General features: G+C 44.0%; 1 protein-coding gene across 4 annotated transcripts in view; it reads right to left on the bottom strand.

The window, feature by feature from the left end:
• The window catches only part of LOC106016886 (uncharacterized), a 538,115-nt gene that overhangs the window by 32,441 nt on the left and 481,694 nt on the right, over positions 1–23,980 (bottom strand). For 3 of the 4 annotated variants that reach the window (XM_072035211.1, XM_072035213.1, XM_072035212.1), the window contains 5 exons: positions 22,007–22,070; positions 18,947–19,104; positions 4,163–4,402; positions 1,772–1,899; positions 185–765 (listed from right to left, as the gene is read on the bottom strand). The gene's annotated coding sequence lies outside the window, so the exon portion shown is untranslated. Of the gene's footprint in view, positions 1–184; positions 766–1,771; positions 1,900–4,162; positions 4,403–8,204; positions 8,258–8,846; positions 9,023–18,946; positions 19,105–22,006; positions 22,071–23,980 lie in introns of all 4 variants that reach the window. The other variant, XR_011807933.1, reaches the window with a different exon arrangement.

Below are 23,980 nucleotides of genomic sequence, written 5' to 3'. Positions count from 1 at the left end.
AGCGCCCCACATGACCTCACCTTCTTGGTTCTCCTTTTTCCTTCTTCTTTTTGGACTTGCAGAAAGCACTAGATCGAATGAAGTCCCCTCAAAGAGGAGCATCTCTGCCTACAATCGGTTGTTACTAAAAACCTGAAAATCAATGGATTTATACCAAGGCCCAGAATAATTTATGGCAAGATACCTCAGAAATCTCTAATACGGCTCTTAGGTTTCATACATCTGTTGTACCAAAGCTGGAAATTCACCGGTCTTCTCCTTCTCCTTCTCCTTCTCCTTCTCCTTCTCCTTCTCCTTCTCCTTCTCCTTCTCCTTCTCCTTCTCCTTCTCCTTCTCCTTCTCCTTCCCTTTCTCCTTCCCCTTCTTCTATCTTTTAAGCTTCAGACCTTAAAACAATCTCCAGCAAACAGTGATCAGGCTCAGGCACTGACTGGGAGGGATACTGGAGGTTTTTGCAGCTAGACCTCAGCAAGTCAGGAATTAGTGCAGGAATTACATTTCTGCTAACACTCATGGCAAATGTCGGCAATGTTATCCTCGTGGACACGTAAGAAGTAAAGAATTAGTAATGTCTTCATTTTCTAAATGGGGTGTAGAAGCCACAGCTCAGCCAAAACTTTTGGCTGATACAAGCTGACACTGTCAATGACAGAAGCAGTCCAGTCCCTTCAGTCCCTGTGGAGTCTCTTTTCTCATGCTGGGATAAGCATTTGTGCATCTCTATTCTGGAACTGATTGAGGAACTTACACAGCTGAAGACTAATCCTAGGAGAAAACAAAGAGTTTTTTTTCAGCCACATCAGCTTTCTGATTTTGGTTCGCATGCAGCCTGGCAGGACAGAACTGAACAGCAGACACAGGGAGCACAAGGCAATATTTTTGGATGGAGCTGCATGAAGTCACAGAAGGAACATGTAATGACACGAGAAAACAATGAGAAAACAATGTAGGCAAAAAGGGCTCCAGATCCTTTCTCTCTTAATGTCATCAGCCTCACAACCTAGCAAAGATTTGCTAGCTGTGTACCAATCCTCTGGGCCACCCACAGTTTCTCACGTGTACGAAATGTATCTCAGAGGTATCACATTTGGTGGAATTAAATGACCCCTCTGCTCAGTCAACAGTTAATTATTTGGGAGTGGAGGTTGCGTAGGGATTATTTTGGTAGCCATACTAAAGAAGGTAGGATCAGACAGGCCAAAAATAAGCCTAGACACAAAGACACAGCAAGGGAAGAGAACAGCTTAGCCTGGGTGGTGTGATGAAGCCCTGCATAAGTATTATGGCAAGAGGTTTGTTCAGGAGGAGAGACAGAACTACAGAGACATTTCACAGGGTTAGCTCAGCTTCCTCTGTCTGATAGACTCCCTCTTTTACACTTTTCCCTTGATGGCAGGTAATGAAATGCCTGCTGGTACCCCCCATGACTGGAGGTACCCAGAGTGGTTCAGCCCATCGCGAGTGCTGTGCCAATCATTTAACAATTCCCACGGCTGCCTTTGTGCGAAGCCTCTCTCCTAAGCCTCTGGTTTAAGAATTTAGAGTAATCATGTAAAAATGATACCCCTGTGCTCTATGATCCGCTGAATCTCACTAATGCCGGATCCCAGAAGAGGGCTTATTAATGAAAAGATGCAATGCCTCTCTCTCTGCTCATGTTTCACATGAATATCTCTCATGGATTCGGCAGTAAACCTTACTGCTGATAAAGTAAGTATAATGAACCTCCGTGCTCCATGAGAATGAAATCTCGGACTGATGAAGTAGTTACCTGCTCTACTTTCCAGCACAATGGCAGGCTTGAGAGGTACAAGGAGAAGTACTCGGCTGCTACGGGGAATAGCGGTGCAGTATCACAGCCCCCAAATCTTGGGTCTGATTTGCTGGTGATGCCTTTGGCTGTGTGAAAGGATCAACATTTTGGAAGAGAGCAGTTCATAATTAGCTCAGAGAAATAAAATTATGCTTTATCAGAAATCATTGAGTCCATAGAAGAAAGGAGGTTTTTAAAGGGACAGCAGCACCTTGGGGTTCTCTTTGTCCTTCCAATACTACAGCATAGTCATAAAGCCAGGCAGCTCCTGCCTGTTGGTTTGCTTCTTCAGAAGGACCAGCACCAAGTGTTGTGCAGATGGCAGGATCCTGCTGCTCCCAGCACCTGACATCTAACCAAATTTTGAGAAGACACTGAAAAAATAATGTCAAATCCTGCCTCTGTCCTGAAGCTCCTTTGCTAATGGCACCATGGTTTGCCATCCAGAGATTTAAATTTAAATTGTTGGAAATTGTTTTGCTGTAGCTGCTAAAAATAATAATAATAAAAAAAGGCAAACGCTGACAAGAAGAGAAGCTGATTCCATGACTCTCCATGGGAAAAGAAAGCAGGTGACTATCCAGAAAGCACCATGAGGGTAAGAAAAGGGAAGGAGCGTGTAGAGGGAAACGTGCTTGCCATCTCTTTCAGGTGCTGCTTGGAGCAGAACACATAAAACAGAGTGGGCAGCAGTGCAGTAAGTCTCTGTACATGCCTTATGACTTACCCCTAATCTTAGCATCAGTGGGATGGTGTAGGACAAGCAACAAGTCTGGAAGAGATGTCGCTGTGGGGACACCCAAGACAGCCACAGAGACTAGCTGTAGGTCCAACATCCAGACTATTTCTGCTCAGGGCATCTCTGCTGCTTGGATCGTGACTCATCCTTTCAGAGCCAGCCCCATGTACCCAAACCCAAAGTTCTCAAACCTCTGTGAGGCACAAATCTGAGTGTGGAAAGTTATGGCAGAGATCGCAAATCTGGAGAGTAAATGTAATCTCTTCTTAAACACTGGTTATAATCCTCTGTAGGTCTATTCAATGGTTTAAACAATGCATGAAAATGTTAACATCATCCCTTCACTTCAGCAGGATTCTCTGATCAGAGGGAATTCAAACACCCTGAAACTCTGTGGAACCTTAAACCAGAGGCTGCATTTTATATCAGCAGCTTGGGCATGACTCCTGGTATTATTAATATCTAAATGCCCCATATGTTGTCTTTAGAGAGGAAGGCAGTCCTGCCACCTTTATATGTGTGCTTTCTTCCCTTTGCTTTTACATTTCTTCAACATGCAAAATGTACTTAACTCACTGCTTATTGAATGAAGGATTAGTATTATTTTCTTTCCTCCAGTGAACTTTGTTTCACTTCATCCCGCATATATTTTGCTAGTCTGTGTTTTCCTGCCAGCACACCACTGTTCAGCAAACTACTGTACTTAAGGCCAGCCAGCTAACGCAGTGATACCTTTTTACTCACAAGGAGTGTTTCTGTAATCGTGGTGGCGCTTGTAGTATGAATGACAGCTTACACCAGTAAGCACAAAATGCACTTCCAGAAGCTTCACTGAGCTAGGACGGAACAGAAGCAGCTGCAGACTGCCAAAACATTTGAAACATCCAGGACAAGACACATTTTGAAACGTAGCCTGCTACCTAGCTCCTCCACCAGCAAAGATGTTGACCAGGGACTGCGAAGGGAGTTACTTCCCCATCCTCCCTGTACTGTGCTGCTGTATCTCATGTTCAGCTAGGCTGGGGGTGCTTGGAAAATGTTCTGTTTTGGGTTGGTCCAAATTAGTATAAAACAAATAGGTAACAAATTTGCAATGGCTCTGTATGAGGCTTACAGTCTCCTTTTTTGTTAAGATTAGTCGTGTTGCCCAGCAGGAAAGCAAGCAGAAAAGAAGGGTATCTTTGCAACTCACTGTGCTCTTGGAAAACCAGACCGGACGCTCCTGTTCACATCACCACAGCAATGCAGACCTCTCTGGTGGAAGTATTTTTCTTGAGGAATTATACCGCAGGTCCTGCTAGGTAGCTACTCTCTTTGTTCCTACGAGCCAAGCTAGTTGCAAGATCATGCTATGCCATGCTTATAACCTCTCACTAAAAAGGAGGAGATTACAAAGGGGGCAAAATACCCTAGAGGGTTCCCCTTTATCAGAACCTTCCCTGTCAGTTTGCCTTCTCATTTCCTGAGCTCTTGTCTGATTATTAGTGTACTGACAGAATAAAAATAACCTCATATTCCTACATGAATCATAAATAAAACCCTTTTATTTCATCAAAGAGGTTGGCAGGTTTATAGTCCCTTGCAATGCATGCACGATGTGAATGACATACCTTTAATTTTGCTGACAAGCTTGTCGGGGTCCTAATGAAAAAGAGTGAAAAGTGGGTGACTTCTCTAAAGGTTTAGCAGTTGCTTTTTGGTGAGGATATATATTTCACCTTGCCACTGTAATCAAGGAGCCAACTGATCTTGGTAATGAACTCTTCAATTACAGTCCACTTCTGACTCTTCAAGAATGCCTAGGCAACAATACCACAGTGATTATTGCTGATATTACAGATTAAAGTCACCTGGAGGGAAGAAAAAAAAAAGGGGGGGAGAGGAAAAGGAAAAAGAAAACCTGAGCAGTGTCCTTGCTAGAGTTTCAGGTATCAGAGTACATGCGCAATGAACCGAAAAGAAAGATCAAATTTCAGATTTTGAACAGCTAGATTTTATATCTCTGTTGTACACTGGGCAATAATAAAATCACTTCTCTCACTTGAATTTTACATTATGTATCCTCCCTATTTGTTCCCCCCATAGCTAGTTTGTTTTTAGAAACCACTATCAAGTATGGTAGAGCTTATCTTGGGAGAATCCCATGAAAAGAAAAGGATAATGCAAACAATTTCTTTTGGTGTCTCTGGCAAGCAAGTATTCAGACGAAGGTTGCATGAGGAAAGAACGGTCCAGGAATACAGAAAATAGATACAGCACAGTCTGAAAAGCTCTCCTATTTCTGATCTTTCCTAGAGTGAAAAGTTTAACTGCTTGCAAAGAGGAAGGCAAACAGTTAAAACATATATTTTTAGCAGTGGTGGAAGTGTTTTCCCCTTCTTCAAAACATCTTCTCTTATTTCTACTTTTACTGTCTCCTATTTTGTTCATGTAAAAGTCATAAGGAACACTGGCCCCAGAGTTTGCCTTCTGACCACAGACAAATTGTCAAAGCCACAAGCCTTTTCCCTCTCATAAAAGAAGTCCTGCTTTTTCGGAAATGTCCCAGGTCTTCACTTAATAATTCAGAAAGAGATTAAGGGAATAGGACAGCTATATTTGCTGTCTTGGAGATTATCCTTTGTTTTGCTGGTGATTCCTGTCTTCAGTAATAACTCATCCGAGAAAGTTTGGGATTTGGCAAGTTACCCCAGCCTGACTGCTGTTCTCTTTTGTTTCTTTTCTCTCTCTCTCTCATCCTCTCTCTTTTTTTCTTTGCCTGGGGGAGTGTAGAGGTGGGTCTGCTGACAGGGGAAATGAGAGAGAGACAACTGAAGTCATCTGACTGGAGAAAGAAGCAGGGGCTGTGAGTGCAGGACTGTGTGTGCATGGGAAATGGGGCAGAACGAGGAAAAACTTGTGGCCAGTGAATGCCAGATCATTATCTTGTCAGGGTTCTACAAGATTTCAGAGCTACACTTTTAATTTTCATTGCTTCCCATTTTCCTTTGATAAGTTCAGAAGCAATATCTAATTTTATTAGAAGCTTCTCATCAAACGTGGATATCTTCCTTCCTCAAGGGATTCCCTAGCCTCAAAAACATCAGGCTCTGTGAAACATTAGCTAATCCCAGTTAGAGTTACTTGACCCTATCAAGCAAAGAAATAAATTTTACTCTTCATGAGAGTCCTACTGTTTATGCTCCAGACAAAATTCTTAGATCTCAAAAGTTTTCAGAGGGAAAGCATTTTTCATAATGCCAGAAAACCGGCTTTAAGGACCTGGGCCATAGAAGGCTGAACTGTTTCTTGTTTCCAATTAATACCTTGACAGACTTCCTCCTGCCTGGGGCTGCTCTCAGTGCCTGACTTTCTCGGCACAACATCCGAATGGGTACGGGCAGGAGCCCTGGCTGGCAACATGCAGCCCCACGCTCTACACCTCACTACGGCTTGCCCCCGACCTTCCCCACGTGGCTGCACACAGAGGGGACTGCCAGCAGCCCGGGCATTTCTCCCTGGGCAGCACAGGCTGTGGACGGCCCAAGGGGAGGCTCTCAGGTTGCTAAGCCTCCTACAGCAATGCTTGTGCCCAGTGCGACCGCGCAGGTCACCCTGGCTCAGGTCACCCTGGCTCGGCTAGGGGCAGGCGAGCAGGAAGCTACTGGCTGAAGCCATCACCAGGACACATGGAAAACGTGGAAATTTTGGGATGTATTCACAGCTGGTAGAAGGCAAAGCACAGGCTCCAAACACAAAGAGCCTGAATCTTTCCAAAGCTGTTCTGCTCCACTCTGACACGTTTAACAGACTGAATCACCCCAGGCATATTACCTTGGTACATGGAAAGTACACTGTATCATACTGTATTTTAAAACATATCATAGCTTATTTTAAGGTGAAATTGAATGTATTTTGTACTTATTTAGTGCCTTGCTCCATCAGCATTTCCCCAGTGCCTTGAAAAACAGGGGCTCAGACACTCTGGCTATAGTTGTATGACTTCTTCAGCTGTTTCAAATGAAAGGTCTTGCTAGAAAAGGTTAAGAAAAGACTTACATACTCCAAAATTATCGGTTTGTTATCACTATTAATAATACTTTATAGTACTTAACATGCTACTTTTCATCTTCAAAGCACTTTGCAAATATTAATTAATCCTCACAATCTGCCTGTGGGGTAAGCAAACGCTGCTGCTCTCAGCAGTCGAGTCACAGGGTTAACTGACTTGCCTGAGTCTAGAGGGTCGGGATCAGCCTCCGCACGTCCTGCTCTGATGCTCGAACTATTTAAACAAGCATTTCCCCTGTGCTCAGATGGGATGGCGGATGTGTACTGCTTTCAAACACGAGACATTTTCTTAGATGATGTATTAAAATGCTAACTGCAACTTCTGCTGCTTGAACAAGGCTGCAGTTCTCTCCCTTCCCACATATTTCTGCGCTGGTGCGAGATGTGGACAGGCATCAGCTGGCAGCTGCTCAGAGACCCACACGCAGCACACTCGCGGTGCGGACCTGAACTTGTGTCCTCAGTACAGCAGTGACAAATTGTATGCTCTGGTTTGTGTGCGACTATGAAACATATGCACGTGTACTACCTCCAGCTGTGTGTGTACATTCATATATATATACTCATGTATGTGTCTAGATGTATGCAAACTTTCTACCTAGTTCTGCTCAGCTTTCACAGCTGGGAGTTCAATACATTGTTTTTTTAAAAGACCCTATTAGTATGATGCCAATTTTACCAGGCTACAAAAAAAATGTCCAGGTATTTTCTACAAAGACTGAAGGGCTGCTCATGGAAGAGCTCCAAGTACGTTTCTAAAACTACTCCCAAACTGCACTTTGCAGTGGAGAATAATATATGCATGCACAAAAGTGGCCAGAGTCATAGCTTAAAGAAGAAGCAGACTTCTTTAACGATTTGACAGGTCACAGCCACTTGAGACACAACTAAAATTCAGTGTTTCACTGAAAGCAGCCTGCACATTGCTGTGGACTGATTAGGGTAATTTTTTCCCCAAACATTTCCAAACACTTTCAGTGCTAACAAACTATTGAAGGTTTAGGGGAAAGAAGAACAGGCCCATGATGTGTTTTTATTTGTCCATGCTTCTTTGAGTTGGTAAATCACACTACTTTGCTTTATTGAGTGTCCCTTTAGGAGTATATTGGAAAAAATTTTATCTGCCACAATTAATACAGTGCCTAGTGCATCACGCGGCACAGCCCTGGCGTCGAAACTCAGCATTCTCCGGGAGCCCTTTGGTCCCACACTGGATGCCAGAAAGGATCGTAGCTGTGACATGTGATACAGCCGCTGATAAATGGTGGCGCGAATGCAGAACAAAAAGGCTAATGAGTTCTCTCCAACACCACACTACTTTCACGAAATGAATGTGATGATGACCCTATTTGCTACTCTTTTTTTTTTTTTTTTTTTTTTTTGGCTAGTGAGCTACTTCTCCCTTTACCTGTGTGTTAGTTTTATCTTCTCTGCACAATACTATGGAGAGACAGCCAAAATTAATGTCAGCATCTCCCTTCACTTTTAAGATATAAAAGAGCCTTTGAAGGTAGAGTAAACCAAGGAGGCCAGTAACTAATTATAACCCATTGTACTGGACTTTGAGAAATAATGAATAGAAGCCATTCCCCGCACGCTTACCGGAGCGCTTTGCAGAGACAGTGGTGCCTTTGTGGGAGAGGGAGATCCCTTCACTGGACCAGAGAGAGAAGAAATGGAATTGTTAATGTATGTAAGATGCAGGCGGATTTCTATGGTACTATTTCATTGCAGAGGCAGAAGGTAGCAGAGCCAATCATGAAAAGCGTAAAGGTGTGAAGGCACAAAGATGGAGAGTTGATTAAAAGCACCGTGGGGAGCGTGAGCGAACAAATCAATGGTAATGATGGAATTATGCCTGAGCGGAACCCAATAGTCTACGGTGTCCTGCCGACTCGGCGCTGGGGATTAAACGTCGCGAGGAGCAGAGCCGAGCCCTTGTCCAGCCTGTCGGCGCTGAGAGATACACTGATTGATGGGATGGGCTGCGCTATAAAACTGGGTGAGGTCTCTTGAGGAATGACCGAGCTCAGTGTAAGGACCTTTTGTGCCCCGGTGAGTTGCAGTGGCTGAATCCTGCCCGACCAGGAGCCAGGGCGGAGGAGCAGCGGTGTCGAGAGAGGTGCCAGTGGCAGCCTTGGGGGAGCAGGACGGGGCTTGTCTGGGGACACGCGCGTGTGAAGGAAGGAAAGGTAAAAGAAGAGCGAAGGAGCCCATGGGGCTCAGCGAGGTTCGAGGTAGCACCTGGCAGGGAGGCAGCAGAGCTGAGATGTGGCGGGTTGCAGCGGCGGGGGAGAGAGGAGCGGTGGCAGTGCCTGTGCAGGATGATGGCGTGCCGGGGTTTGGAGGCGCAGGCGGGAGCCGAGGGAGCGCAGATCAGAGCCAGCTGTGAAGGCGCTGAGAGAAAGGCCTGGAGCAGCCTGGAGGGAGGGAAGAGAGGATTGGAGCAGCCGGCGAGATCAATGCGGGGCTGGCTCTCGCTGGGGCAGCAGGGGCTTAGGGCTGCCAGCGCTCCCCAGCGCTCGCTGAGCTGGCCCTGCCACTGCCACGCTGAGCACGTTAGTATAAAAGTGCAACAGGAATACCTCTGCGAGCAGCCTTGTACAAACACAGCCTCGCTTCCCTTTTCCTTCACTATTTTAGGGACTCCTGGGCTGATACGAGGCTTGCATCGGTGTGTATGTATGTCCCAGGTGCCCTGTCACTGCGACACCAGGACCACAGGTGGCTACAGAAAGCCACCAAGAACACGGCTGGCACGGTGAAGAAGCACGGGGTGAGGGTGCTCTGTGTCACGTTGTGAAGTCTCTTTGCAGAGGGAAAGAAGCATCCAGGCTGCTCCCAATACTCAGCGGTTTGGACTCTAACCTTCTCCTGTGCTTTTGTGTTAGTGACATCAGGAAGAAGGGCTCGGGGCCATTCTGCCTGCCCCAGGTTGGTCACAGAGTGCTGCCACAAAGGCAGATGTGATGGATGGGAGGATGAGCAGAGACAGGGCCTGTCGGGATAGACTGGGAGTGCTGAGACCTATCCATAAGGGATAAAATCATGAGTTCGAGTGTGCCAGGATACTAAGCATCCTGGAGATTTTCTTCCTGATGGCATTGGTCATGCTGTTTGAGAGCCAAACTGAGGGCTTCAGCTTGCTGAGAGCCCCTGCACGTGGGTGGGACCACTGTGATGCCTCAGCTCGGAGACCTGCTCGTTGCTGGAGTCTGCCTGTGCACCCCGCAGTCAGGCCAGCTGGGCAGAAGGGAACAAACTTTAGTCACCTGGAGTCCAGATCTCCACAGAGAAAATTATGCAAAGGTAAAGATCAAGATTTAACAATTAGAAAATGCAGCGATTCTTTCCAAATGGTCTTAATGAAGGGGATTTAATATTGCTCTTTCATAGCAGCAGCAGGGCACGAGGCTCAGAATTGGGCTTGAGCACGTGTCCCTGGACAGGCCCATTCTCCAGATAAGGTGTTTTCTCTTGGAAGCAGCAAGCACCAGAAACTGGAGAGGGAGATCGAGACATGGCACAAATGCTGAATGTAAATACAATGCATTCCAGTACAGCCCCTTCAACAAGCCCTAGAGCAGAGCTCTCTTCCTGTTGATGACAATGCAAAGGACTTCAGCATAATAGTATTTACTCAGTTAAATGAGAGCTGTTAATGCACTTCAGCCTTAGAAACAAAACTTGAACTATTTAAGTGCACCGTTTCCAAACCAGAGGATTTATTTGCATGTGGCTGTTGACTTCAGCGGGAGTCACCGCTGCAACCGAATGCACGGCTTTGAAAGCCTTCTCGACGGGGGAAAAGACTGAGTTCCACATAGTGGGAGATAATGCCCTTTTGCTTTAAGCTCAGGCAGAACCCAGAGCAAGGAAGTGCAGACTGAGTTTAGATAAAATTAGAAGTAAAAAAAATATATTTGAACTTTGCAGGTTTCAACTTCCCAGAGCCAAACTAGGCCTAGAAAGACTGCAGCAATTGGACTGGATTTGTTGCCCCATCAAAAATTGTAATTACAGACATCCTAGGCAAATTCCATGAGATTACAGCTTATCGAGGACTCTGGAGGTGAGCTCCAGAACCATTTGGGCATTTGCTCAACTCAGTTGCCTTATGCAAGGAATAAATACATTCATCCTCCTAGAGACCACTGGATGGGAAATAAGTAACATTATTAGGTACACTCATACTAAATGGGTGATGCTAACGTGTAAGTAACTTGTCTTGTCTAGCAGAGAATATCTCTTTTGCACTTGAGGGTGCTGGGAAATTTTAATAAGCACCTTGATGTTTGCCTACACACCGACGAGAGTCACGCACTTGCTTAGAAAGTATTTTGTTATTTAGTTTTAAAATATACAATTGAGCCTTTCAGCCCACTCTTCTTAAAGCTTTTCAACTCAGAAGCCGAATAAGCACTTTTAGTTAAACTCGTATGGTCACGTTTGTTCCAACCTCAGCTCCCCCGTCTGAGAAACTAATCTTTCCCAGGATGAAGTTTTCTTTAAAAATACAATGTGGTAATCCCCTTTCTAATAGAGACTACACAACTGTCTTAATCTTTGCCCACGTATGGAAGGTACTTGAAAAAAACATCGCTTTTGTAGATCCAGCAACTTTAGAAGACAGAAATCAGTAAACAGCAGGCTAATCACTCTGTCTCCATTGACAAGCAGTGAAGGAGTTAATTATCTGCTTCTTTTCACTAATTCTGTTGCAGAGCTTGGTTGTGCATATTAAATGTCCAAGTTACCAGATTCAAAGAAAAACTTGATCTCAATTTGGCTACATATTAAAAGTGGCATTCCCTGTTGTCCTACCTAGCACTGTTAATTGCATACATTTAGCCCTCTATTGGAGAATAATTTAGTTTCAGATTGAAAAGAAACAGCCCTGGCCTTGGTTATTTTGGCATACAAGTCTCCAGTATGACTCTGTTTTCTAAGCAGACATTAATGATTCTAAAACTAATATTCATTGTTTGAAGAGGCATAGCGGCCTTGGCATTTACTTAACCTTTTGTCTCATGTATGAAACTGAGTCAGCCTAAATCCTTTTCTTAATTAATATCTATTCTTTTTTTTTCCCTGTCCAACATTATTTATTAAACAATTTGTATGCAACAATTAGAGTTGAGAGATTAGAAAAAAAAAAAAAAACAACAAAAAACAACACACACAACACTGCACGAGCAAGCTTGCTTAGTACAACATCTACCGTGAAACTGGTCTTCCAGCTCCTACAAAATGAATGGGATGGGAATGGGGAATAAGGGAGTAAGTAAGATCATGTAAAAAATAAAAAGTGAAAACCAAGTCTCACCATTCACCTGCTAGTCCAAACATTAAGCCATTCCCTACTAAAAATATCTATAATTCTAGAGGAAAAGGGATAAATACTACTGCTAAAGCATAAAAAACAGGAATACAACACCTCTTGTGAATGCTAGTGATAGCTATGATTGTGAATAAAAGTACAGCCACTGAATCTTTCTTCTAATTGCTTTGATAGGGAGAAATTATCATTGGAAACTCCTGTAATGTTTCACAGGACCGTACTGTCTGCTCTCTATGCACTGTCTCGTCTGGACCTCCCCTACTTTTCCAGTGGGTTTCTTCCTATACTCTTCTTTGCACTTGTGTAATTGCAGTTACTTTGCACATACTGGCGAGCGTGCAACAAAATACTCTTAATGGATGTTCAAATCAACATGCAAAATGGTGAGGACACTTCTGGCAGTGAGAATAAAAACACTTGAGGGTTGCATTACCAACTGCATGACATTAATTGGGAGCCAGATTGCAGCTGGGTTGCATATAATGCACATGAGAAGTAAAGAAGCATCTTTCCTCACCTACATGCATTATGCTTTCAGACAGTAGCTGTGCGTAATCATGGACCTTTTGCTTAGTGGACGGACTGTCTGCAAGAGGGGTGACCAAATCACCTTTTATAGCTTACCAGGGCTGGATGACAAAACAGATCTAGGTGGAAAACTGTAATGTTCTCCAGACTTCGAAGTCATAAGCAGCATGGAGATGACAATATGAGCCATACTTTGCATCCAATAGAAGACTCACAGGAATAGGGTTCTTTCTAGGCATTGGCTTCAGTGTCACACTAAATCCTATATGAGCCAATGATCCTCAGTCTCTAATGCTCTTTGGAGATCTCTGGGTACCACACGAAGCTCCTGACCCACATCTTTCCCATGAACCTATAGACACCGAATGCCGCTACCTATATGACAAACTCTTAAGGGCCATATGCACAGCTTGCTTCTTTGCAGGCGGGGAAGATGTGGTGAAGAAACAAAGTGGGATCATTGCTTAGAAACCTTCCCAAGAGCTGAACTGGACCCCTTCCACTACTTCAGCACTGATGCTCCCAAAGGAAACACTCCATCCCTAGAGATCCAGCAGTGCCATTTTTTTTCAGTACCTCACCAGTCTGGCGCTACTTTAAATACTATTTCAGGGAAATAGTTCAACAGATAACTTCAGGGCATGAACTTAGACAGTAGGTTTTAAAATCCAAATGCATGCCTATAAACCCAACATATTAATAAGTTAACTATTTTCAATAAGACATCAACATTTGCATGCATCTTCCTACTTGTTATGTGCAGTACTACATTTTTTAATGTTTCTTGGATGCTAGCCAGAGAGTCTGGGTCCCTAGTTAGTTCATCTATTACTTTCTTGCCACAATAGATCTGGGTCTTGGCCAAGTATTGGACTCATACTGCATACAAAAACACAGAATTCTTTCCCTTATCTATTGATAGTCTTTGCTTCTCAGGGAAGGGGAAAAATATCATAAATTAAGATAAATAAGTACATAAAAATCCACCACTAACTGTAGTAGAACTGTTTTTAGCATCTTTTAAAACTATGTGTAATCAAAAGATTTCCTTAAGCATTTATACAGCTTTAGTCTCCCAAGAGTCTAATTCATGACTATTCAACTGAACAGGAGAGGAAGATCTCTTCTTTAAACCCCTCCTTGAGCTCCTTAGGCCTTCCACAAGAGTGAGCAAGCTTACATGACCTGAAATAAAACAGTAGAGAAAGAGGCTTCGGTGCCACCCTCCCTTTTTCTGTGTTTCTCAGCCTATAGACTATGGAAGGGTTTAAAGAGGCCATGAAGGATTAGAGGCTACCTCTGTTTTACATTTGACCTTGAAAATTTGTATCCATTACTCAGGGCCTCTGGTGTCTTCATAGGAAGAGACATGAATGCAGGAGATGCTGTTTTGAAAGATTTTTGAAAATATTGTTTAGTCCAGCCCTGATGGCAGGGCAATGAATATTGCCTTTTATTGTCGGTTTAAGGTAGCAAATTAATACTTAAATTAAGAAAGAACAAGAAAAAAGGAATGAACGATGTAATGTTCCTGGCCGTGGTTTCAGAGCCTCTTTAATCCGCCAGAAGCCTGAGCTGCCCTTGAAAGGACTGGTCCTGCCTGCAGCTCCACCTCTGATGGGCCCACTTCGTCCCCCAGAAGATGTGCATTTACATGTACTCAGAGAAATGATAGGCAAAAACATCAGCTGCCCCTAAAGATGCCACGAAACCTGAGCCCAGGACACATGGGGCAAAGCAAAGAGCAGAGCAGGAGATGTTTCATCTTCACCCAGGCTGCTGCTAAAATCCCAACCCAGTAGGCACGGAGTATCTTGCTGTCAGCGTAGCACTAATCATAGCAGTCCACTGGGTTGACTTGTAAAATGTTGCTAATAATACGAAGATAGCTGACAAGTTAATAGAACATGATTCTTGTACCTTCTGCTTGAGATGTGTAAGTATTTTTTTCTGCTTAATTTGCCCAAACAAAGCATCAGTGCCTTAATTTCAGTTATTTCAGAAATTAGATCCTCTTGAAGAATGAAAGGATGCTGTGTTTGAGAGGGGTAGCTTTTTTATGAAGACACGTAATTAATGGAAGCCATTAAAGATACTTGTAAAAATGATTCAGATTTTTATATATGATGACTAACTAACCTATTATTGCTCTTCTTGGTCAGAGATTAATGGGAATTTCTTAAAGGATAAAGAATTATTTAACAAGCTACAGGATATGTATAGGCTTGGAATACACTCTGTGATAGTGTGAATAATAAGAAATGTGGCTGTTTATTTCCTTGACTAATGAACCAAAGCTAAATTCAGAGATAGCGAGATGTCAAAAAAAATCTAACAGGGCCAGTGGATGTTTTTTACATGAAGCTAAACATATACTTTACTGAAAACAGCTACTGTTAAGAAATTCAGGTTCTTGTGTGCTCTAACCCAGGGTAGTCTACCAGTATGACCTCTGGTAACACTGAGAGGCTCCAAAGACTTTAAAGGAAGAGTTTAAAATCAGGTGATGCTGAATATTCAACAGCTCCTTGGGAGGATGGAGAAAGATTGCAAGGCAGAGAGAAGAAACCACTTTTCTGCTTGCAAGAGCTTCCCATGAAGAGATTTTGCTTACCAAACAACGACAATGATGTTTTGGTCAAAGCTTTCTCTGCAAAGAAAAATGACTTCTAAGACTGCAGGTATCAAGGTCACTTCACGAGTCCCTTCATGACAGCAGCCAGGGACAGCTTGCATCCTCCCAGCCCTGTCAGATCATAAGTAACCTCAGGGGGGTTTGAAGCACCTCGGCCCCACTGGGTTGAAAAGCACATGCAAAGAGGGAATAGGGCATTTCTGGGTGGACTTTGGCAATACGGGAAGAGAGCAGAAAACATTTCAGAAGAGGAAAAAAGGAAAGGCAAACCAGCTTCTCAGGCAGCCAAAAACAGGTTTCAGTTCTTTTCACAACCAATTTGCCAAGTATTTTCCACAGTAACTGCTCTGAGCAGCACACGGCAATGATTCAGGCACCCAGGTGAGAGGTAAGCAGTACTGCCCTGGCTCTGGCTGAAACACCACGGCTTTCTCCAGCCCTTTTCCAAAACAGATCCCAACCAAGGCAGCTAGTAGCGATAAGCCTCCTGCAGCCTGGTAGCAGTGATTTTAATACCCACTGTACCTTCCCCTTCTCAGTGCTCAAGGGCTTTTTGCCTTCAACTTTCTGAAGGCACACAAAGAACTGAATAACATTTTCTCCCTGTACCTGGCTGCAGCCACAGCACTGACGGGGGTCCTTGCGACATTTTAAAGGACTTGAAGTGCACAACAACATGGCACTGCAGTCAAGAATCTCGCCGGGGAACGGAATAAGAAGATTTATTTTATTTTTAATATTTGAAAGATTTCAAAAAGCATTCAACTGGATTTCTCACTAAGAGGATGAGTGAAGAGAATCCTTTGTAACTAAGCTGGGAGGCCCAAGTCTTTTATCCATTGTTACACAGTTTTTCCCCAGGGCAGAGTTAGGAAGGGCTGCAAGCCCCAGCAGCTTAACAAGACGAGGATGTTGGGTGGGCTTCTCTGCCATTGCCTAAGCTCCTCCCGAGGTAGCAGCCGCCGGAGCACAGCGGGTCCCGCTCGCCAGTCAGGCACCCAGGGGCTGCTCTGGGGAGATCCCAGCAGCAGCAGCACCTTCCTGGTGCACCCTCGGTACCGAACCGCCCCTACGCTGGCTGCCGTAACCAAAAACCTTCCCACAGCAGACCCAAAGCCTTCCCACAGCGGTTAGCAGTGGGTTGGCACAGGGTTAATTGCTGTGCACCAGGCTCTGCGAAGCTGGACGGCTTTTTTGAAATCCTGGACATGACTGGTTAGCCAAAGGTAGCATATCTCCTGTGGGATAGACTGCATGACGGGAGGAAATGAGCACAGATAGACTAGTAGCACCTTTTTTTTTCCTGCTCTTTGAAGTTTTTACAGTTTTTTTTTAATGCGAAAACTCTACCACCTGGATGTGAATGAATTGGTGGGTTTTGACCAAATGGACTTCAGTAATTTTTCCCTAAGCTTGCTTCACTGCCGGGACAGAAGCACCTGCCCTTCCCCCAGGTGGAAAGCGAGGAGGTGGGTGATTCCCAAGAGCCAATAACATGAGAAGAGGTTTGGACCTGGGCCTGATCACACAGGACATGTTCTTACCCTCCCAACAAGTCTTCCTCCAGGACTTGGCTAACCTAGTTCACTACAAAACCATAAACGTGCAAAATCTCTACTGGTAAAATCTTTGCTTAGCAGCATTTCATAGCACGTCTGGTCTCTGAGAGATTTTCACTTTTAATACAGGCACAGAGGTGCCTGAACTAGGAGCAGCAAGAGGCAGCTGACTGCATCTGTCCATTTGTGCCTCAATCAATGTGTCAGAGTTTACCATTCAGAGCTGCTCTCAAATAAAAGGTGAAATAAGGCAGCTTTTAAGTAATTAAGCAACTCCTTCCTGACTTGCTAAAAAACTTGTGGCACCCTAATAGAGCAGAAATTTTAAAGGCAAAAGTGTCGTGTACAATCCCACTGCCCAGAAGCAGGAGAGTATGGAGTTTGTAAATAACAACTGCGATACAAGCAATGCCTATTTGCTTACTTGATCCCACTGAAAATTAATGGTCTGTGGTTTAGGTATGTGTCAGTGCCATAAAGCAGGATACGCTTGGGGACCAGGAAGCGTCTGCTTCATGTGTTAATGATGGAGTTATGGAGTGGCAGCAGCCATTTCATAGACAAAGTTGCAGAAGGATTTGTACTATATGCTCAGCTCTCCCTTCTTACATTCCAACAAAAAGCTGGAGAAATTCCTAGGTCAGACCTGAGGCCAACGCTGAAATTTTCCTACAAAGTTTGAGAGGGATCCACCTAAGATTCTTTAATGGTGCCACCTCTGAGAAAACACAGCCCACAAACACAGACGGTGCCCTTCCTTGCAGTTAGGTGTACTCTCACTCAGGGGGGAATAACGATATGAACAAAACTGTGTTCAACCACCTTATTGCCCCCCAAAAGCCTCTTCTCCACCAAAGCCCCACCTCTCCTTCTCTAGCCCCACCGTTCCCAGGGAGATGCTTGAATAACCCAAGAAAAAAGCATTATACTAAGGACTTTTAATATATTTTAATGTTTATGCTATGGCTTTTTGTATAATAGGAATAATCGCTATTGCTTTGTAGTACACTTACAACAAATAGCTTTTGAGATTGCTCAAACACTTTAGCTCCACTTCAGCTCTTAATCAAACTCAGCAGCTGTTTATTGCAATTACACTATAAAGCAATAGACATTATCCCTTAACTAACTGTCTTATTAATATAGGTAGTTACACAGCTATTTCATAGTTACTCTTAAATAACTGCTTTTAATTATTTTATTAACATAAATAACCATCTCAATAAATTTAAATTAAATGCATATGTGAGAAATGTAATTTAAAGCATTGCACAAAATTGCATCTGTTTACTCATGTTTAAATTGATGTCATTGTGTAATTCAATTAAAATGCAACTTTAATTTATTTCAAATTTTGATCGCCACGGAACACCTAAGACACTGGGACTTCCTAAATATTGAAATGGGCACTCTCTGGACTGTCTCCTGTTGCTATATTTTCTTTGCAATCTTAGTTTGCTGCCAGGAGAATGAGATTTCTTTTTACCACAGAATTTACAATATCCCCATTTAGTTTAATTCTCTTCTCATTCCCAGTCAAAGCAACAGATGAAACTGGACTGCATTTTGCCTTCTAGTTCTCTTACGCAATTCTGCTTTCAATGGAGAAAAGGATTTTATTTTCCTCTGCAATGCTGGATCCTCTATGTCTTATGCCATTTGTTCTGGTAGGATCAAGCTCTTTGCCTCCAGCTAAAGCGAAGGCAGACATTGCCTGACCTGGCCAAAAAACCCCTTATTCTTCCTCATGCTGCCAGTTTCATGTTCAGAGACCTCATTCCACCCAAAAGTCCTCCACTGCAGAGCAGGCAACACTTGCACATCGACTTTCATTCCACAGTGCCACTAATGAACATTCATCTGAAAAGGGACCATAGCACAGATGAGCGTGTTACCACCTCTCCTGCTCAGAGTGGTCTGCTCAGCGTACTGGTGTAGTCAGATGATTTTTCCCCCAGTGTCCTTGCTACTGGGGATGAAATTGGGAAGCATCTCCTGTCCTTGCGCTGTCTCGGATTCCTCCCCTAAAGAATAAAGGGGGCAATGCTTGCTTGCTGAAGAGCAAGGCCAAGAGAAGAAGGAATCCCTCCACCACTCGTCTCCACAGACAGGAGACACGTAAGGCAAAAATTCTCTGGGGATCTTGATTTGGATCCCAGCATTTTTTAAGCTCCAAAAATATGGATACTGAAGCGTGCTTGACTCTTAGATATCAGTTGATGTCAAAGGTGTTAAAGGAGAGTAACAAAGCAAAGGATTTTGTCTGTGAAGTCCAACTTACCGATGGTGAATTCTGCCAACTAGTGAAGTCCAGACAATCTGCTCATTAGAGGACACAACCTCCCTGTGCCAAATTATGAAAGGAATGGTGTTTCTGTGCTCTGTATTATGAGGAAGGGTGCCCCAGTGACACCATGCCTAAGGAGAAGTGGAATGCAGCTGGAGACAACAAAGATGAAAATGAAGATTTATTTATTTTAATACTTCTATCCAAATGTAACAGGTAACATGAAAGGATAATTATAGGCTCTGTCAGAAAGGGGTTGTGGATGCTGTGATCTGGCAGACACACTAAGCTCCTTAGGAGACGAGCTCTTAAAGTTTACAGACTATGCTGGGCAAGACACAGGCAATTCCGTACAAAGGGATTTTACAGAAAAATGTGGAAACTACGAGTGAGGGGAGACATGTTTAAACTTCAGGTAACTGAGCGTTATCAGGGTTTGGATAATTGAAGTTCCAATGTATATTTGCCTACACTGTCGCTCACCTTTGAGCCCTACCTAGGCATCTTGACATTTATGTAGTCTGAAATCCTGAAAGCTCTGAGTTTAGACAACTAAATTGTTGCTTGTCAATTTAGTCTTGACTGAAAGACAGGTGTTTTGTTTCAGTGTAACACTCCTTTCAGACTCCTCTATTCCCAAGCTCAGATTACCGAGCTAGGGAACTACCAAAAATGAAATCACTTACAAGCAAGCAAAGACATTTACATACATTGAACAAAGGAATTCTTTGGGCAAAATAGGGATTTTTAATTATTGCTTGTTTTCTGTCATATGGGATTCTCAGCTCTAGCTCTCTGGTGGGAGCTGGAGGAGCTTGGAGGCTTTGCAGGCTCCTACATTTTTGGTAGTGTGGAAGATGCTTTACTGGGCTACTGCTGCGCAGTTTTACAAGCTTATTCTGCTGAATGAACTGGCTTTCTGAACAAAACCCTGAACAAAAGTACAGCTGAGAAACTCAACCAGAATTTTCCAGAAATGTAATTCTGGAAGTAGGCACACAAGTAAGCCCTCTGAGCACACAGCAGCCAAATGCCAACAGTGCAAATGAGGGTAGCTGTTACTACACAATGTCTCCATCCTACCTTTACCTATAATTCAAAATGGTTCATTATTACTGGGATTCATTATTATCCTGATGAGTGTGTGGGATCCTTTCCACTAAAAAAACAAGCTCCCTCTCGGCACAACTGCACAGGCAACTTGCATAGCTCAAGAGCTGCACATTCCGATGGTGCCACTGGGATCCCACATCTGACTCTAGCTACAGTTTTGTACTCTTAATGCAACAAAAAGTAAATTGGGGACTCCAGAAAACAGCTCAGGCGGAACACATCCAGCTGACCCCAGATGTAGCCTGCCTTTGAGATCGCAGTGCCCGTGAGCAGCAGATGAGTTCATTGCCATGAAGTGCCTTGCTGCACAAAGCAGTAGCAAGAGAGACCTACAATGCCCCGACACGGCCCTGCCTACCTTCATGCCCTCTGATAATTCAGGTTTTCCCCTTGCAGTGCCTCTCTGTCTGGGGGCTGCTGCCCATACACCTCTGGCTTCTTGGCCTTCTGCCAGGGGTTGGACCATAATTCCTTCATTTCTGCCATTGCATTTTTTGGAAGGCAAGAGAATACAAGCCTCACCATGCTGACCTGCCAATAACCTCAGCTCTGACCCGGAGGGATCGCGTGCACTTGCAGAGGTTACGGGACTTGTTTAATTTAGAACCTTAAGCTGGATTTAACTGTAGCCCTAGAAGAAAAAAGCCCATGTTTTTATCTGGGAAGCCACATGGCTCCAGTTTCCTGATTGGTACTTGTGTCATCCCAGTATTGGCAAACCACGGAGATATTAACTGTGTGCTCTATTTTCTGCCCTTAATTATGGCCAGCAAGTCTGATTTTTCTTTCTTTCTTTCTTTCTTTTTTTTTTTTAAAGGATTTGAGTGACAAAGTGACTATGCATATCATTCCACATTTGAACTGTAAGACTTCAGCATTTCTACCTCTAGTGTGTAATTGGATCAGCTGCCAGTTACAGAAAGGAGCTGGGTGAGTATTAAGTGTGTGGAAAATGAAGAAGAGTCCAAGTGTGAAGGGGAGGAATAATTTGACAAAGCCTGCAGTGAGCTGTACGTGGTTTGCTCGTTCCAAAATGGAGTAGGTTTTGAAGCACATGAGGAAAAGCTGGCTTTGATTTATTAGCTTTGGTTCACAGAATGCTGGCCACAATCTTGGAGTGACTCAAGATGTACAGAAAGCCACAGTCCCTGCCCCAAGGAGCTTACAACACAAACACTATCATAACAAGGATGGCTGAGTGCCAAACTGAAAAGCAGTCTGCTTTCATCTGACTCGTTAAAGCTGGGCCTTGAACAACCTTGTCAGGCAGCGCACTAATCTACTGCCATGGACTTGGTGTCACAGCAGGACTGGGGCTTAGTGTGTTTGGCATGGTGGTCTTCAAACCAGTACACCCAACGCTCTTTTGTAGGTTTCTGTTGAAGCATGTGCCTACTTTAATTTTGAGTTTCTCAAAGAAAGGAATGAAACTAAGGTAATCATGAAACATTTTGAAATCTACGGCAGAAACACCAAGTAAATCTCAGCCCTTAAAAAAAGTGAGAAGTAGATGAGGGCTCTGTCCAGTTAAAAAGTGAGAGTGTTTCTCTAGAGACAAGAAAATTGCCTTGCCACTGAGTTCTTCCATTAACCACAGTTATGGCAGGATCACACAGACAGAAAGACAGTTCTTTATCCAGTAAGTGCTCAACCATTTATATCTTCATAAAATGCAAGCAAATCCCCTTAGATATGAATAGGCAGCTTGCAGGTTTCTGGTCAAAGGCTACCAGTGGGACACAAGAGCTGCATACTGAGTGGGCAGCCAGCACATCCTGCACTTTATGTCTCCAAGTAGCTCTAAGATGCAACTCAGGACAACACGCTGATCATGAGGTGACAAACACAGGGGGTAAGGAATGAGGACTGCAGCCTAAAATCGAAGACAAGGTCACAACAACCAGAGCAGCTCATGAAAGAAACAGAAGCAACGACAGTTACCTGGAGATCCACAGACAGTTGTCCCTCAGCTGCAGAAGTCTGCCATAAAATCCACGAAGCTGACCTGTAAGGAACAAACAAGAAACGTTCATTAATGATACAGACATCCCTAACACAAAGGATTACCAAAATACGCCAAGTGGACTGACTGCCGAGTGGAAGCCAGAATACATGTGATATTGTCAAGAAGGTGGAGAGAGTAAAGAACAAGTGAACTCTGTTATCTCCCACCTCTGGGCTGCTCCAACCTATACTTGGTGCTTTACTGCCCCCATGACAACCCTGATATTCTGGGATGTGGAAATTCTTCTGCTATGGCCTCAACAGCAGCCACGGATTGAGAGGAGCCATGTCCAAAAGGGCCCCTGGGTTATGGCCACAGAGTCATATCCTTTTTCACTGCTATAAAAGCTCTGCAGACAAGTCTGTCAGGCAAAAACAAAAGAAAAAAGAAAAAAAAAAAAAAACAACAACAAACTCAAAATCATTTCTCTCTGACTCTCCATGGGGGGTAGGGCATTAAGCCAGAATGCCCTACCTCAAAGGAAGTCAAGATTGGATCAGAACATCTCCGGGAGATAGAAAGGGAGAGATGGTGTGAGGAGGTAGCGTAAAGGTTTTATCAGCATGAGTTTGGAACGGCCACATTACTCATAGGTCACTGTGCTTTCCAGCTGACTAGCGACAGATGAAATAAGGAAGACAACGGCCGCCGGATTTCCAGGTAGCAGCTGCAGCCAAGGCTGCTATTTCAGCTGCCCTTTGAGCCTGGGATCCACACGGCATTGCTGGGAAAGGGGCTGACTGCATGGACGAGGGAGCACCCCGTGCAATCCCACCACCACCACCAGGCAAGCTCTGGAAGAACATTGAGACAATATTTGTGTTGTTAGAGGGGGGAAAACTTCAAATCCTATGCATTTGTTTGCATGCCTCCAGCATCTCCCAGCACTGAAGTAGAACAAGTACTTCACAAATCCCCTGTGGGTGCTGAGGGCCAGGAATGGGTCTTGCTGGTGCCAGTCTGCAGCCACTGCAGCACAAACCAAGCAGGGCTCTTCGCGCCCCATGGCAGCAGACACGATACCGAGATTTTGTTATGTGACGAACAGAGTGCAGGTATTATTCACTTAGACTGAAGCGATGCCGTTCTGCCAGGACATTTATCAGAAAGTGCCATCCGGTCAGAGACACACACAGAGCCCGACAGCTGAGTGGAGAATAAGATTGGCGTTTCTGACATTTCCCAAATTAGCAAGAGCTCATAATGAAGCTTTCGTAAGATGTCTCTTTCAAGGATTCTTTGGATACCTCTCTTGCCAGGAATGGATGCACAGGAGGTAACTGCCCTCCTTCTCTCTGCTTAATTCTCTCACCTCGCACTACGTTGCTTGTTTCCTGCACTCAGAGATCTCCTACTTGTGTTTGAACTCTCTGAATACTCTCTTCAGCTACACACAAGAAGCCAGAGGCCTTGGTAACCTTCTACCCCAGTAGTTCTTCTCCTGCAGTCAGGAAATTCTCTCTCTCTCTCTCTTTTTCTTTTCTTTTATTGCAAGGAACTAGGGGGGAAATTCCCCTTCCAGTGTCTGGCTTTAGGCTGGGCTGTGATAGCATTGATTGGTGGCAGCAGGAGAAAAACAAACAAACAAAAAAAGTACCACTCACAACAGAAGTGTCTAATTTTGTGCAAGGATTTATGTCAATATTTTGATAATTTAAGCAATTCCATACCCAAATTGATATTGAGATATCTAGACATCTATCAATGTATACTTCAAGTAACTTCAGTAAGCTTCATCAGATGGCTGTGTGAATGCTTGTACTTTTTTTTTTTTTTTACAAAGAATTCAAATGAGATAAATCTCTGAGACGGGATTTTCAGCAAACAGAAATGCACAAAGTTAATGTGAATGCTGGAACGCCAGTTTACACTGACAAAATACTTTCCCTGAGATACCCTGGCCCCGATGC

The sequence above is a fragment of the Anas platyrhynchos genome, chromosome 3, assembly GCF_047663525.1.
Source record: "Anas platyrhynchos isolate ZD024472 breed Pekin duck chromosome 3, IASCAAS_PekinDuck_T2T, whole genome shotgun sequence".
Lineage (NCBI taxonomy): Eukaryota > Metazoa > Chordata > Aves > Anseriformes > Anatidae > Anas > Anas platyrhynchos.
This window is presented reverse-complemented; position numbering and strand designations above follow the sequence as displayed.